The 15,580-nt window shown below is 27.7% G+C and overlaps 1 protein-coding gene across 1 annotated transcript in view; it reads right to left on the bottom strand.

Moving 5' to 3' along the window:
- The window catches only part of LOC107455071 (homeobox protein six1b), a 52,899-nt gene that overhangs the window by 25,247 nt on the left and 12,072 nt on the right, over positions 1–15,580 (bottom strand). The gene's annotated exons all lie outside the window — the stretch shown is intronic.

Here is a 15,580-nt window from a genome sequence, read left to right as displayed (position 1 = left end):
AAACTGCGTAAAAAATTAAAAGGTAATTACATTTCTTTCTAAACATAGAATCTGCAAATTATTTGTTATGTAGAGAAACTTTTTTAATCAATTTTGAAAGCGCAAAGTCACCCAAATATTACTTAAAATGCGACATTTATTCAACATTTATAGAGTTTAGAATTAATACAATAACAACATTATCAAATAAAATAATGCGCATTTTCTATCACACTATTAATAAAATAAAAAAAATAAACATTTAATGTTCTTCTGATCTAGCAATCATTCCAAAATGTTTTCAATCAATTATCGGAGATTCAGCAAAATTTTAATAAATACTTCCCCTGCCGCAATCTTATACAAAATAATAAATACAGAAAAAAAACATATTAGATAGCAAATAACATCACTAGAACTACTTCTACACACGAGGTCTTTCAAATAAATAATAAGAAAATAATAAGAAAAATTAGTGTACATTGAAACCTAATGAAAAGTCACTTTACGAACCGTCATCACCCTCAATTCAACTAAGAGGCTTAATAAATGTTCGTTTTGTCACGTGAATAATTCTAATTTTGTATCCAAATAAAGTGGAAACTGGTTTAGATGTTTAATTAGTTTTTATTTTCTTCATAAAATACCAGCTGTCTCTAGATTTATTGTTCATTTTATTCGCAAAGAATAAAATATCGTGAGGTTTTAATTGCGATGCATTCGTATATTTTGAATGATTAATGTAATTCTACAGGTGAGCTGGATGCGATGTTATAACAAAAAGCTTTTATTTGCTGATCTTTCAAAAATTTTAATAAATATATATTTATTATAAGCCGCTTACTTTAAATGGTTCTTAAAAAAAATTATCCTTTTTCATTGCTTAAACAACTTAGGTTTGAAATAAATTTAAAAATTAACTTTGAAGATAATTTGTTTTATTGTTCTAAACCATTAATTTACTATACATCCTTTTGTATTTAATTTTATTTTGATTTATAATACGCATGATTCGTAACAAAATCGATGTTTCCTTTTCAAACAAAAAGCTTTGAATTATGATTAATAATTGTTCTTAATAAATCACATTGATTAAAGGAAAATCGTTATGATTAGTGATAGAATTGATAATATCATCCATAAATGCAAAATTAATTAGTTTTTTAGTATAAGTATTTAATTTTATTTAAATAAATTATAAATATAATAATTTGTTTTATTAAATTATTTTGTATTAAACGTTTTTTTTAATATACACTTAGCGAAATTTGTACCATAGATCATTTTCTTCATTAAACAAACAATTTTTGTTTGATATGAAAAAAATTAGCAAATTAAATTGTTTTTAATGAATCATATTCTTGAAAAGAAACAAGTTAGGATAAGTTATAACAATAATAATAAAATCTATAGATTTAATGCATATGTTTTTATTAAAACTGCAAATATTATTTGAAACCTATGCCTTAAATGTTTTTAATAAAATCCTCCTTTCATCATTGGACAATTTAAGGATTTTTGTACGAAAAAAAAAATTATAACCATGATTTTTAAAGAAATACTTAAATGATTATACGAAATATATTTCGAGAAAAAATAAGTATAAAAACAGATATTAAATAAATATTTAATAGATATTAAATAAATATATTAGATATACCGACATTAAACAGATGAAAAAACATATTGAATGTACTTTAACTAAGACTTTTTATACAAGTTGGTGCAATGATAGATATATGGTAAGAATACTACTAGACTACATGCTTCACTTAAGAGCTGCGTTTTGTTGTTGTTTTTTGGTGGCAATGTTGAAAAAAATCGGATCATGACTAACTCTACAGCTATTTTCTTAAATCTAAACTCATTAATTATAGTTACACCTATTCCGATCTGATGATACAAACCCAGTAAAAAAGTTAACTTTTGCTAATCTCATGGAAAACAGGAAATGTGGAAGTCCACCAAAGTGGCTTGATTGAAAAAAACTATTACATAGTAAATAACAAAAACAGCCTTGCTGTGGATACGACCAGATGGCAAGGACAACTTGAGATGGTCTTCATCTGTAACACGCTATAGTGCCTTGAAAGAAGATGAAACTCAATATTCAAGTGTGATGTTTAAAACATGAACATTAGATTTAAGTGTAATCCAGTGAATCCAGATAAGAAGTTTTACTAAATTTCGATTGTCTAGATGTGATTTGCTGTACTTCTTTCTAGATCTTCTTCTAACAGCTAAGTGTTTTAGACGCTAATAGTATGCTATTTTTCTATAGCTTTTGCAAGCTTATTATTGCTATTCAAGACTGTTAGATTAGGTTTTGTCTCTTTTTAACCAGCGTGCGCTATGCAAATCATGAAATTGTTATAAAATATGCCAATATGTCACATAAAAATGCCAATATGAAGGGAAGCCTTAGTTTTGCGAAAACTAGAACTATTTTAGGTCTACTTTTTTGATGCTTGATTTACTCCAAAATTACAATGTTTGAGCTCATGAGAGCATGCAAAATTTTTTAATTATTCACAATTTTCAGCAAATTGGTAAAATTTTGAAAAGTTATTTTTTTTCTTTAAAAAAAAAGTTTTTTAATTTGTTTTTAACTATTTAAGTTCTTTATCCGTCTTAAGGTCCAGACGTTTTCTTACAAAAAGTAAGAGTACATTGTTTAAAACTAAATCTTGGCTTTGAGTTTCAAACACTTAAACTCTTGCTTTTACATTCTCTTTGGCGAACAATTTCCCTTAAATCATTATAATGATTAAAATTCAACTCATACACTTACAAGCTATCACACTAAATTAATAGAAACAAGCTGCACTCATTTTAATAAGACAAATTATAATCATATGAATTATAAAAAAAATCCTCATCAATTTCCTGTGCAGACGGAAATTGCCTTGCACCTCCTACAAAGTGTGAACTAGTGTGTGCAACAACTCTTTTTACAAGTTGAGATTACGCACACGCGATAATTCGTTTAAAATGCGGCCGTGCGTGCGATTTCGCGTGACAAGTTGTCGAAAAGGACATTTTTAATCACCAAATTTTCGCTCTTGCTTCGGTGATGGTTGACCAGATTTTATTTTTGACGACATAAACGTTGCGTTGGCTGCTTGCGTGACCCGTCAACTGCTGTAAGTGACACGTCACCAAAATAGCCGATTCGCCAACAAAGCCAAGATGGCAAAGCCAACCGACTACGTCATCACATGGGTCCGTGAACATGGAGAAAATTATGTGGTTTTGTCGTGGAACAATGAATGCGTTGACAGTTTTATCTTATGACATTTACAAACATTATAAATAATGTTAACGCGTGGAAAAACTCATAAACAATCGAGTCATTTTAAAAAATATTACTGCCACACAAAATCAGGAAAATTTCTACAGTTTAAATTAGCGTAAAACTTGAACATGTTTTCTCATGGTCATTGAAGCAATTATAATCAGTTTTGTAAACAAACTACTTTCCCCCCTTTTATCCTACTTGAACCATAATATCGTTCAGAATTGCTGATGTTTAAATTGTAAATTCAAACATAGTAGGGTTTCAAACCATATCATGGTACAGATAACCACCTTTTTCAGATTTCTTTACACTCTGAATACGTAAATCTAAAAATTTGTCAGCAAAATTTCCATATATTTTGATTAATATTGTTCAAACATAGCTAAGTTTCTAATCACGCATCCAACTTTTTCATACTTAATTAGTATAATTTGTAAAAAATTCCGAATCAAATTAGGGTAAAAAGTACCGGTACTCAGGGTGCCGGGGCTTTTCACCGTGAAATCCACTTTCATCGGAACATATAACGAACCAAAAATTTGGAATGCCATAATTTAAGATAAGTACCGTGAAATCACTGAATCATTCCAATTAAATAAATATTACTGTAAAAATTACGGTATAATATTTTATGGTTAAAATAGGTTTTACATATAATACACAAAAGGAGGAGAGACTTAATACTGCAATTTGAACCAACATTTTTTACAGTGAGTGAATACTCAACTCGAAAAGTTTGTATGCGAAATTGTAATATGTTTAGACAATTGTACATATTTCATACATGCTAAATTTCTAACCACATGCTTCAATTTCTAACACAGTGCAAATTGCCAACTCTTTCTGATTTAATTACACTATGAATATTTAATTCTGAAAGTTTGTATGCCTATTGCATTATGGTATTATTAATATAGTTTAAAAGTTTTGAAATTTTAAACCACACAAATATCTAACTTTTTCAGATTTGACTACAGCAAAGTAATAAGGTATTTAAAAATTGTAATTTAAGTGTTTGAAAGAATTGAGCTTAAATTACAGCTTCTGTATATTGTTTTTTATGGAAAAGTATCTTTCAGTATACAGTTCAAACAAAAAAAAAACTAATAAATGGAAATTAGCTAATAAATTGAGAAAACTTGAGCTTGTACTACACAAAACTTCTACTCAGAGAAAAATAATTCTGGAAAAATTATCATATTGTATGCTAATGGTAAAATCATAATTCTGGTAATAAAACCAAAATATACGGAATTCAAATTATTCCATTTGGTAATTTTTACCGCTGATATGATAACGGTTTCCCGAAAAATTACATTTTACCACAAATTTAGTTAAATAAGCAAAATTAAAAAGTTAATTTAACCGAATTAAAGTTATTTAAAAGTTAAAGTTTGTTTTCATACCATGTTTTAATGTATCATGATTGATAAAATTACCGAATTTTGAGACATTTCTCAAATTTTACCACAAATTATACAACTTCATTTCATTGTTAATTTTACCAAAAACGTTACCAAAACTTTTCGGGAAAAATTACCAAGCTTTTTAGGGTTCCCATAGATTTAGAAATTCGATCAATTTCACTATATTCTTGTAGTTTTGACTATACTTTTTTTTCTCAGTGCATGACTAGAGTAACGGAGTTAAAAGAGTAAAAATATCACGTTTACCAGAAGACATGTTTTTAATTTAATAATGCGGGTATTATTCTTCAATTTTAAAAAATTGAGGACGAAAGTTGAAACCTGTTAAAAAAAATTTTAAAAATTTGAAGCTTCATTAAACGTTGTTTAAATTAAGTTTTTTTGTTTGACCATAGGAAGCTAACTGCTTCAGAAAAAAGCAAAAGAAATTACTTATTGAACTAAAATACGTAATCATATGCTTTTTCCTCACTGACTGAATAAAAGATAATGTTTTTTTAATTCTTGTCTTTTTAACTCTTTTTTAATTTTTTAAATTCTTCGTTTTTTTAACAACACATTTTTTTCAAAAAAAATTTATCATCTTTCCAAACTTAACGAACTTTATGTAAATAAAAGGACATTTAATTTCTGCAACGAATTTTTAAACTATAGACAAATTGAAAACTGAAACAATCTTAAATTGAAATCACGTTTTATTAAATTTTAGAGCACCCCATGTTTCAGTTTTGAACGTCACTAAAGAAAAAATATCAAATGTTACTGTAAGTATATGAAAATGTGTTGAAATTCATAAGCAAATAAGAAGAAAAAAAATTTAATAAATATTTTTTTTAATAAAACAAGAAGAAACGTTTCAGCAAGCATTGTAAATCTTTATTCTCACATAACCTGATGCATGTTAAAATTAGCTCACTGAGCAAAAAAGCATGGTTAAAACTTCAAGAATATGTTAAAACTTCCTTTGCTTTTGGCTCTATGGAGCATAAAAAATCACGGTAATTTCTACCGAAGCGCTTTGGTAATGATTTTGATATAATTAACTATAAAATAATGTTTTATAATATGTGATAAAATTTTGATAAAAGTGGTAAAAATTTGGTGATTTTATCATGATACCATAAAGCATAGCATGGAACATTTTACTAAGTTAAATTTACATTTCTGTTTTGCATTTTTCACTAAATGTGTGATAATAAAAACTATAATTTTGAAAACCAGAATTTCCGGTAAACAGTTACCATATGAACAAAAAAGTTGCCAATTGAATGGTTTAAATGTCATATATTTTGCTCTTATTAATCAAAATTATAGCTGTTTTTACCAAAAATGACAAAATCATAGATTACGGTATATTTAATAGATTTTTTTCTCTGCCCATTACGATGCTGTTTTCTTATAAGAAAAAATAACAATCTTATAATCCCATAAGTATAAGAAGCATTATATGCATTTTTTTAAAGAAAAAGCTAGCTCATAGTCCTTGAAATAAAAACTGAAATTTTATTTACTATGCATATTTCATGCATTCAAAATTTATCCAAGCGAAGTTCCGGGAAATTCGAGCTTCTTAAAAATATTGTTACTGCACAAAACAGGAAAATTCTCACGGTTTTATAAAAAGAAAGAATTAAATACAACTCAAATACAAGGCAGAGAATCTTCAATTCATGGTCATTCAAACAAAAATTAAAAATTTTGTTTAAAATATATTGCGTATTCATGATTCAAAATAACTGACATTGTTGGGTGTAAATATGTCTTAGAAATATATCAAATGTAATAAACTTTCCTCTTCTTCAATCATAAGGAAGGATAATACGTATTCAACTGTTTCTGAATTCAATTGCATCAATCAATATCTCGTTTTTTAGTTGTCTTATTGAAGTGGTGATACTTAATTATCCCGGAAAACGTGTATTAAATTACATGGTTTTGAATAAACTCATATAAAAAATAAACGAGATTGCATATTTTTTTGGCTCGAAATTTTGCATGAAGTACTTGCATTGACTATTTCTTTGAAAAAAAGATAATCTTAAATTTTTGAGTTGAGTCTAATACAGGGGTGGCCAAGCTCCTTAATAATCGAGCCATTTCTCAAAATTTGAAATTTTTCGCGAGCCGCAATTAAATACGTATTTAAAAGGTATACAAAAAAGGTATTAAAAGTGCTTTTTCAGAAATTGAAACCATATAAACGAAAGTACAAAATATGTGTATTGAATTTAAATATTAAAAATTAAACACATTTATTTTACTTCTCTTGATAATTCTTTAAAATTTGGTGAATAATTGGTGACAGTACTTCTCAGTAATTCATTGAGATGCTGGTTACTTAATACTGATCGGTCGGATTTCACGAATTTTAAAGTGGAATAAAATGATTCATATAAGTACGTTGTTCCGAATATTGAAATAATTCGACAAGCAGCCTGTTTTAATTCAGGATACTTCGATTCTGGTACAAATGGCCCTTAGTCTTTCATACTTGTTGTCAGCAATTTAAAAGATATTTTGAAACACATATGGAACAATAATAATTTTTTTAAAATATAATAGCACAAAAATGAAAAGGGAACTCTGGTACATTTATCGAAAACGACAAACAATCCTTCAAACAGCCGCAGGTTGGCCACGCCTGGTCTAATATGCTAAGATTTATTTATTTAAATTTTTTCAATTTTTAGATTTAATGTAATTTAGAAGGATTATTTTAAAGGAAAATCTAAAAGTAGCATACTTAAATTTTTTGAGTGTTATTCATGATAATCATGATAATTCCNTTAAAATTTGGTGAATAATTGGTGACAGTACTTCTCAGTAATTCTTTGAGATGCTGGTTACTTAATACTGATCGGTTGGATTTCACGAATTTTAAAGTGGAATAAAATGATTCATATAAGTACGTTGTTCCGAATATTGAAATAATTCGACAAGCAGCCTTTTTTAATTCAGGATACTTCGATTCTGGTACAAATGGCACTTAGTCTTTCATACTTGTTGTCAGAAATTTAAGAGATATTTTGAAACACATATGGAACAATAATAATTTTTTTTAAATATAATAGCACAGAAATTAAAAGGGAACTCTGGTACATTTATCGAGAGCCACAAACAATCCTTCAAAGAGCCGCAGGTTGGCCCCGTCTGATCTAATATGCTAAGATTTATTTATTTAAATTTTTTTCAATTTTTAGATTTAATGTAATTTAGAAGGATTATTTTAAAGGAAAATCTAGAAGTAGCATACTTAAATTTTTTGAGTGTTATTCATGATAATCATGATAATTTCGTCTTTTTTTAAACTTTCTTTTTCTTTTTTTGCTGCTAAAAGCAATAACACCTAATTTTATTTCTCGACCAAACTTGTTGCCGTTTTTTCCATCAAGTAATTTTGTTTTGTTTGAGTAAAAATCTAATTACACAATGTCTGTTGAATACCGTGGAAAGAGTTAATATAACGAGGGTTAAGGGTTAATATAATGAGATTTAATATAAAAATTTTTCCAGGCCTTCAGAGAAGCATATGGGGTCAGGCAACCTCCCCTTCCAATTACTTATTTCTAAACATTTTTATTTAATTATTTTTGTTTAATTTTTCAAAACGCATACTTTTTCTTTCTAAGAATACTTTTCTAAGAATTCTTAACAAAGTCGATGCAACTACGAGTATACGGTAAAAAAATTTGTTTGTTTTTGTTAGGACCGAAAAAATAAATCAGGGCAAAATCAATACAACTAAAATAATTGTTTATCGCATAAAATAAACATGACTGAAACAAAATGTGTTTCATGCAGGGAAAATGCAACATGTTTTTGAGTTTATTTTATTTTATTTAATTATTTTGTTAACGTTGCGTTTTATTTCTATCATATATCCATCATTGAAATATGCATAAATATTAAAATCAATCGTATCTCTTGGTTAAAATCAATTCCAAAATTGTTGTACACGTTAACATGTTTGACAGGACGTATTTTTCCAGTAAGATACATTTTTGCTTCGTCTCAATTTCTAATATTTAAGTGAGCAGGACTAATCTCAAACGTTTTGTAATTTGCATAGCAATAAAAATTGCGCCAACAGTAGCCATTTTTATCATTTTGTTAATCTGTTAAAACATTTGATTCAACGCCACGTTAAGAAGTCGATTCATCAAGAACGAACTGTTATCTTGCTTAAGATCATGTGTTGCGATAATGGATTGGACTTATACAAAGTTTCGGTAACAGAACAGTTGCTTAGAGAATAAATCTCAAAACAAGAAAGTAACGAAAATAAATTTTGACCTATGCCAGCTGTTATTACAATTTGTTGCAAGTTTTTATTTAAAGATCATGATGATATGCTTTTCTCTTCACCGCAAGAGAAGAATTATTTCTTAGACCAGAAGGTTTTGCTGGAAAATCTATTTGTCAAAAGTCATTTTTACTTAATTTTGGATGTCTTTCAAATATGATTTGATTCGTTACTTTTTAACAACTTGTATAAGTTTTATGGAAACGATAAAAAGGCGATGTCTTATGTTTGAGTAATTATCGAAAATTTAAAAGAGGAGTTTTTTTTTTCTTTTGAAAATTGAGTGAAATATATTATGTATGTTCTAGTTTAAAAATTAAGTGAAATATATATTGCATATCATAGACTAACAAACTAAGTGAAATGTATTATGTTATAGACTTAAAAATTAAGGGAAATGCAAATTGTATGTAAAAGATTTAAAAATTAAGTGAAATACCTAATGTATGTTACAGGCTTAAAATTTAAGTGAAATATGTAGTTTATTTAATAGACTAAACTATCTACGTAAAGTATATAATGTATGTTATAGACTTAAAAATCAAGTAAAATCTATAGTGCACGTTATAGGCTTCAAGGTTTTACTAGCTTAATTTTTTCTGCTGCATGTAAAATAAATATAATGGAACTGATGCATAACTACACTGAGAAAAAAGTGTAGTCAAAACTACCAAGAAATGGTAACATTTATACTTCTATTATTAATTCTGTTATTATTCTATTATTATTCTAGTATTCTAACATTAATTTATAGCTTTTGGGAATACCAAGAACCTCGGTAATTTATATCGAAGTGCTTTGATAATGATTTTGGAAAAACTAACAATAAAATATGGTCTTATAATATGTGATAAAGTATCAAAAATTTGTAAATTTTATCTTAAAAATTTATTGGCAGGGCACAAAAAGCGAAAGAAATTAAGAAAAGCTTTACGAAAAGAAAAATCTACACAATAAGCCATTTTTAGCGGAAATTATTCTTATTTATTACGACTTCGTAATACCACAATTAGAATAAGGCCACAACTTAAAAAGCGCGAAATTGATTCTTGATTTATTACATTAAGTTTCAAAGTGAAGGTGTTTAAAATCTGTAAAACAGGCAATTTAATTTTTACCGAATAAAAGTACATATTGCAGGAATCTTTCTTTCTAATTTATTTAATTTAATTTCCTAATAAGCATTTTTTTTTTTTTTTGTTACTAGTGGATTGCGCCCCCTGCTCGCTAACGCTCGCCAACTCCCGAAAATTGCTACGCAGTCTTATATGGTTTGCTTCGCAAACCGAACTCGCTTCGCTCGCTACTAATTTAGATACATTCCAAGTGCACAAAATTCTAAGAATTCAAATCCATATAACAGCTTTTTTTTTAAAAAAAAAGAAAAAATTTCATCTTTTTAGTAAATACTAAGTCATTAAAATAAATTTGAATTCAAATAAATGACATGTAATTCGTTAAACCTATTAGAAATGTGCTATGTCCTAAATATGTCCTAAGATAAAATTTCTAAAACTGATATCTCTTTAAAAAGGTTAAAATTAAGTCTATTAAAAATTGAAATAAGTGAATTGCAATGGATCAAGCACGACCTGCATAAACAAATAAATTTTCGTAGAACAAATAAATTCGTGATATAAATAAAAAATCGTCAAATAAATTCGTAATATTATTCGTTATTATTATTATTATATTATTATTCGTTATTATCGTAATATTAATTATATTCGTTAATTCGTGAAAAAAAGCGCTTTCGACAAAATGCTAAAATAGAGATATATCGACAAAGACTACTCACTTATGCCTAGCTTATGCTCTTTCTGGTTATTTCAGTTTCCGCTTTTAAAAGCACTATATGTTGAGCCATCTCAGCTAGATTTGGCATGTGACATTCTTAGCGGCAATCATTGGTCGATTTTCTAGCGTTGCCATTCGGGGAGTTGTAATGAGGCGTTTTTTTTGTCGCCGTGTTAGAGAAATATATATATAGATACTGAATAATGATATAAATATTTTATTTTACATTATCTCATCGATGGATGATTTGTTGATCAACTTATAAATAAAGCTATATATGTATAAATTATGTTGACTTTTTCATGAATTTTCGTATTTAAATTTAAAAAAAGGTAATTTAATTTTATTAACATTCATATTTCGGTTCAATTATATTGATAAGATCTCAGACTGAAGCCGTTTTAACTACCTAATTACATCCCGATTGAGACCAAAAAACGGAAGCTTATAAAAAGAGGGAGATATCAAAACAATTTCAGCGTAACGAATAAGTTTTCAAGCTTTCATTTTATTGGTGAGGCCTACCACAATGGCGAATCAAGCACGCCCACATTTGCGTTTTAAGAGGCGTAATAATACAAGTGAACTGACAACAACAACAACAACACCAAAAAAAAGTTCAGAAGCAATCTCTGATGACGGCTCTGAGAAAACAATCAAGAAATAGAAGAGATCCACCAACAGTTCTATTGTTTAAATTATGCCGACCACAATGATAGGTCGGATAATTTTGAGCTGGCTTCCGTTTCAAATGATGCTTTCGAATGGTGGAAGAGATAATTGAACTTTCAGGGTTAATTGGTGTCGAGAGAAAATTTAGATGCAGTTTGTTTAGCAACTTAAATTACTTTGAAGAAATCTATTGTGTTGCGAGGAAATTACTTACGGAAATCAACTTATGGCAATTTTTATTTTTTCTTGTAGGCATCTGATAGTTAAAGGTAAAAGAAAGTGGAAAATACACACGGGAAAAAAATCTAGTTAAATTACCGTGTTGTTTAGTAACATTTCTGCTTTTAAAAAAGTGTCTTTATAAAAACATTTAAACCTTTCATTCGGTAGTTTCTCCATTCATATAATAACGGTTTACCATAAATTCTGGGTTTCATAATTATAGTTCTAATTATCGCACATATAGTAAAAAATACAAAATTGAAAAATAAATTTAACCGAATAAATGCCATGCTCTAAAGTATCATGCTAAAATTACAAAATTTTACAACGTATACCAAAGTTTATTACAGATTATTAAACCATATTTTATTGTTAATTTTACCAAAATCATTTACAAAGCGCTTCGGTAACAACTACCGAGCTTTTTGGTGTTCCCATAGAGTCAGAAATACAAAAACTTTTACCATATTCTGGTAGTTTAGACCATATTTTTTTTGCCGTACAGGCACATATTTTATTTACTGAGACATCAAATGTACAATGACGTAATTACATTGAAATTTCGAGAAAGGTTAATTTTGTATAGGTTTTTTCCAACAGTATTCAAAATATTTTATTTTCAGGCATTTTATAATCTAAATAATTACTCCCCACAAGTTAATTTACTTTTTTATACTTCTATTATTTTTGAAAACCTTTGAAATTTAAGACTGTTATCCTCAAAACACTTAAAAAAATGTTTAAATTACTTTTATGCACTTCGCTTACTTCCTAGTTTAACCCCCCCCCCCTACAACATTTTAGACTTACAAACTTCATATGGAAGCAAGCTTTGTTAAAGTTGTAATCTATTTTAATACTTTTGGTCATTATTTTATAACTCATGAAATTGGTTTCAAAACAATTACAATTACAGAATTTTCATAAATTTTATATTATGAAACAAAAAAAACAAAAAAAACTATTATTTATGAATTTGAGCTTGAACAAACAATTTGATGTTTCCGGAAGAACTGATCCTATGTTAGTTTTGTTATAGTTCTCATTGTATAGTGCATCAAAAAAAAAAAAAAAAAAAAAAAANAAAAAAAAAAAAAAAAAAAAAAAAAAAAAAAAAAAAAAGAGGACCATGCTGAATAGCTTTTGATTTAATAATCTGATCGTCACGCCCTAGGACTAACTCTTAATGGTTTGAGGAGGCGATCTCAAATATGCAAATCAATTAGTGCAGACGATAATTTCAGTTACTGAATTAGACACAAAAATGTACTTACTTTAAATAAACCTATCTTTTTTTTTAAACGGGTTTGGATTTCTGACCCCCAAAATATAGGGGGTAGTCTAGGAAGTATGGTCCCCATATTTTGGTCAAGAGAGCGATCCAAAGTTTGGTCCCCTTAATGTTTAGATTACTTTTTGCGTATTTCACCATATCCCGAGAACTTTTTAAGTAAATTAAAAAAAATTTGCACGCAATTATGAAATTCGCTTATCCAAATATATGTAAAAAAATCAATTTTAGTAAATGTTTTGTATTTTTTAATAATGCGTTTAATAATAGTCGAAAAATTTTGTCGATTTCGTCAAAAATATGATAGTCGAATTACAATTTTTTAAATCATTTTAAAGTACGTAATTTTGCATGGCAAAATACAAAGTTTGGGAGAAATCGATTGAATAGTTCCTGAGGAATCGAAATTTTAAAGACGTTGTATATTTACTTTTAGAAATGCCAACTGATCTCCTTGAAAATCAATTAGTTGTGTAATTAATTCATCATGTTGAATATAGGTTATTCTACTTTTCATAATCACGCATTATGTACTTAATTAAACTAAGTTTTACTTACATCGCTATTAATTTCAGAAAGGTTATTTAAATGCCTATTTCTGGAGTTAAAAACTAAATTCAAGTTTTTAATTCTTAAAAACTTGAAGCTAAATCCATCTAAGCTCTTCCATAATTTCTCCTCTAAAGAAAATAAAACTAATTTTTCAGAATAAAAACTACATCCACTTTACTTGAATATTAAATTTTATAAAAGAATTTTCCGAGAAAAATAATGAGGAATCTACCATAATTAAAAAAAAGAGCCATAATTAAAAATTACCTAATAATTAATAATTAGAATCTACCATAATTAAAAATTAGAGACACAAGCTTATTTCAAAATAATGAAAAAGTTCTTATTAGCATTCTCAAACAGACGTAGATAAACAATAGTGACAAATTAAACCTCTTTAATCCACGACTTCAATTCAAGAATCTTTCTTAAGAAAAGCAACAAACTTTGCATTATTCTCAAACCAACTTTAAATAATATTCATAAATTAAGCCTCTTCAATCCACCAATTCAACCTTTTTAATCTAATAACTTTTCCTTAGAAAAACAGAAACAAACCTAGAGTAAAAAGAATAAAAAAATGACTATATCGTAAGAGACATAAGCATACTCTAATCCGAAACAACCCCAGTATTTTTATTCAAATTCATCATAAACAACAACTACCAATCAAAACCTCTTCCAATCCACCATTTTATCCTAAATACTTACTTATTAACACAATCCATATCTTATTTAGACTCTATTGCAATGTATAAGCTGACTCAAATCTGAAATCATCACGTCATTCTGAAAGCTAAATAAACAATATTTATAAATTAAACCTCTTCAATCCACCAATTTAACCTCTTTAATCCTTTCCTCTCCTTATAAAAACAGCAATCAACCTTCATAATTAAAAAATGACTGCATCATTAGGAACATAAGCATACTCAAATCCGAAATCAACCCAGTATTCTCAATTCAATTCACCGTAAACAACAATTAAAAAACCTCTTCCAATCCTCCACTTTATCCTACACACTTACTTATTAACCCAATCCATATCTTATTTAGACTCCATTGCAATGAAACAATATTTATAAATTGAGTCTCTTCAATCCACCAATTTAACCTCCTTAATTCTTTCCTCTCTTTATAAAAACAGCAATCAACCTTCCTAATTAAAAAATGACTGCATCATTAGGAACATAAACAGACTCAAATCCGAAATCAACCCAGCATTCTCAATTCAATTCACCATAAACAACAATTACAAAACCTCTTCCAATCCTCCATTTTATCCTAAGCACTTACTTATTAAGGGGACATTGAACATCTCGCTGAACGAAAATGCGGCGTGAAGTGACTTTTGCAATAACTGCTACAAAAAATTTAATTTTAATGATAGGTTTCTAAATTTTTTAATATTTATTTGTTAGGTTTTTTTTAATGTATTTCTGCAGTAAAATATACAAATTAAGTTAGACAATAATTTTTATTCATACAATTTATAGGCAAATTTTTTGTCAAATTTTCAAATTATGTCATCAGTAAGGTACATATAAAACTACAACTACTCAATATAATTGTCTGAAAAAAATTATGCACACAATATATAGCCTAGAGTATACAGTATACCTAAAATTAGACTAAAATGCACAATTTTTTGCAGAATAAAAAATTGACTGTTTCAAAATACCAATTTTTGCTGATTTTCGGCAATTAAATTTTACTCCAGATTTCAAAATGTTTAAATTTTTAACTAAATTTGAGGTTTACTGTATAAAACAATCAATGATGTATAAGCCTACCAAGTTTTATCTTTTTAAATTGTATAGAACAAGAGATATATGTACCTAAGTAACAAAAAATAATGTTTTGAGAAAAACAGATTTAAAGGTAAAAAAACATATAGTTAAAAATAATTCATAAATTTAAAGCTCTCCAGCACCATAACTTGTTTTATCTCGAGGTAGCGGGTTCGAATCCCACCGTAACCCTGGATGTATTCTTTGTGATGTCTTTCTCTGAATTGTTCTATCTGTATTTTCTACTTG

Source organism: Parasteatoda tepidariorum, chromosome 8 (genome assembly GCF_043381705.1).
Source record: "Parasteatoda tepidariorum isolate YZ-2023 chromosome 8, CAS_Ptep_4.0, whole genome shotgun sequence".
Taxonomy (NCBI): domain Eukaryota; kingdom Metazoa; phylum Arthropoda; class Arachnida; order Araneae; family Theridiidae; genus Parasteatoda; species Parasteatoda tepidariorum.
The sequence above is the reverse complement of the archived record's forward strand: the minus strand, read 5'-3'. Positions and strand labels throughout refer to the sequence as shown.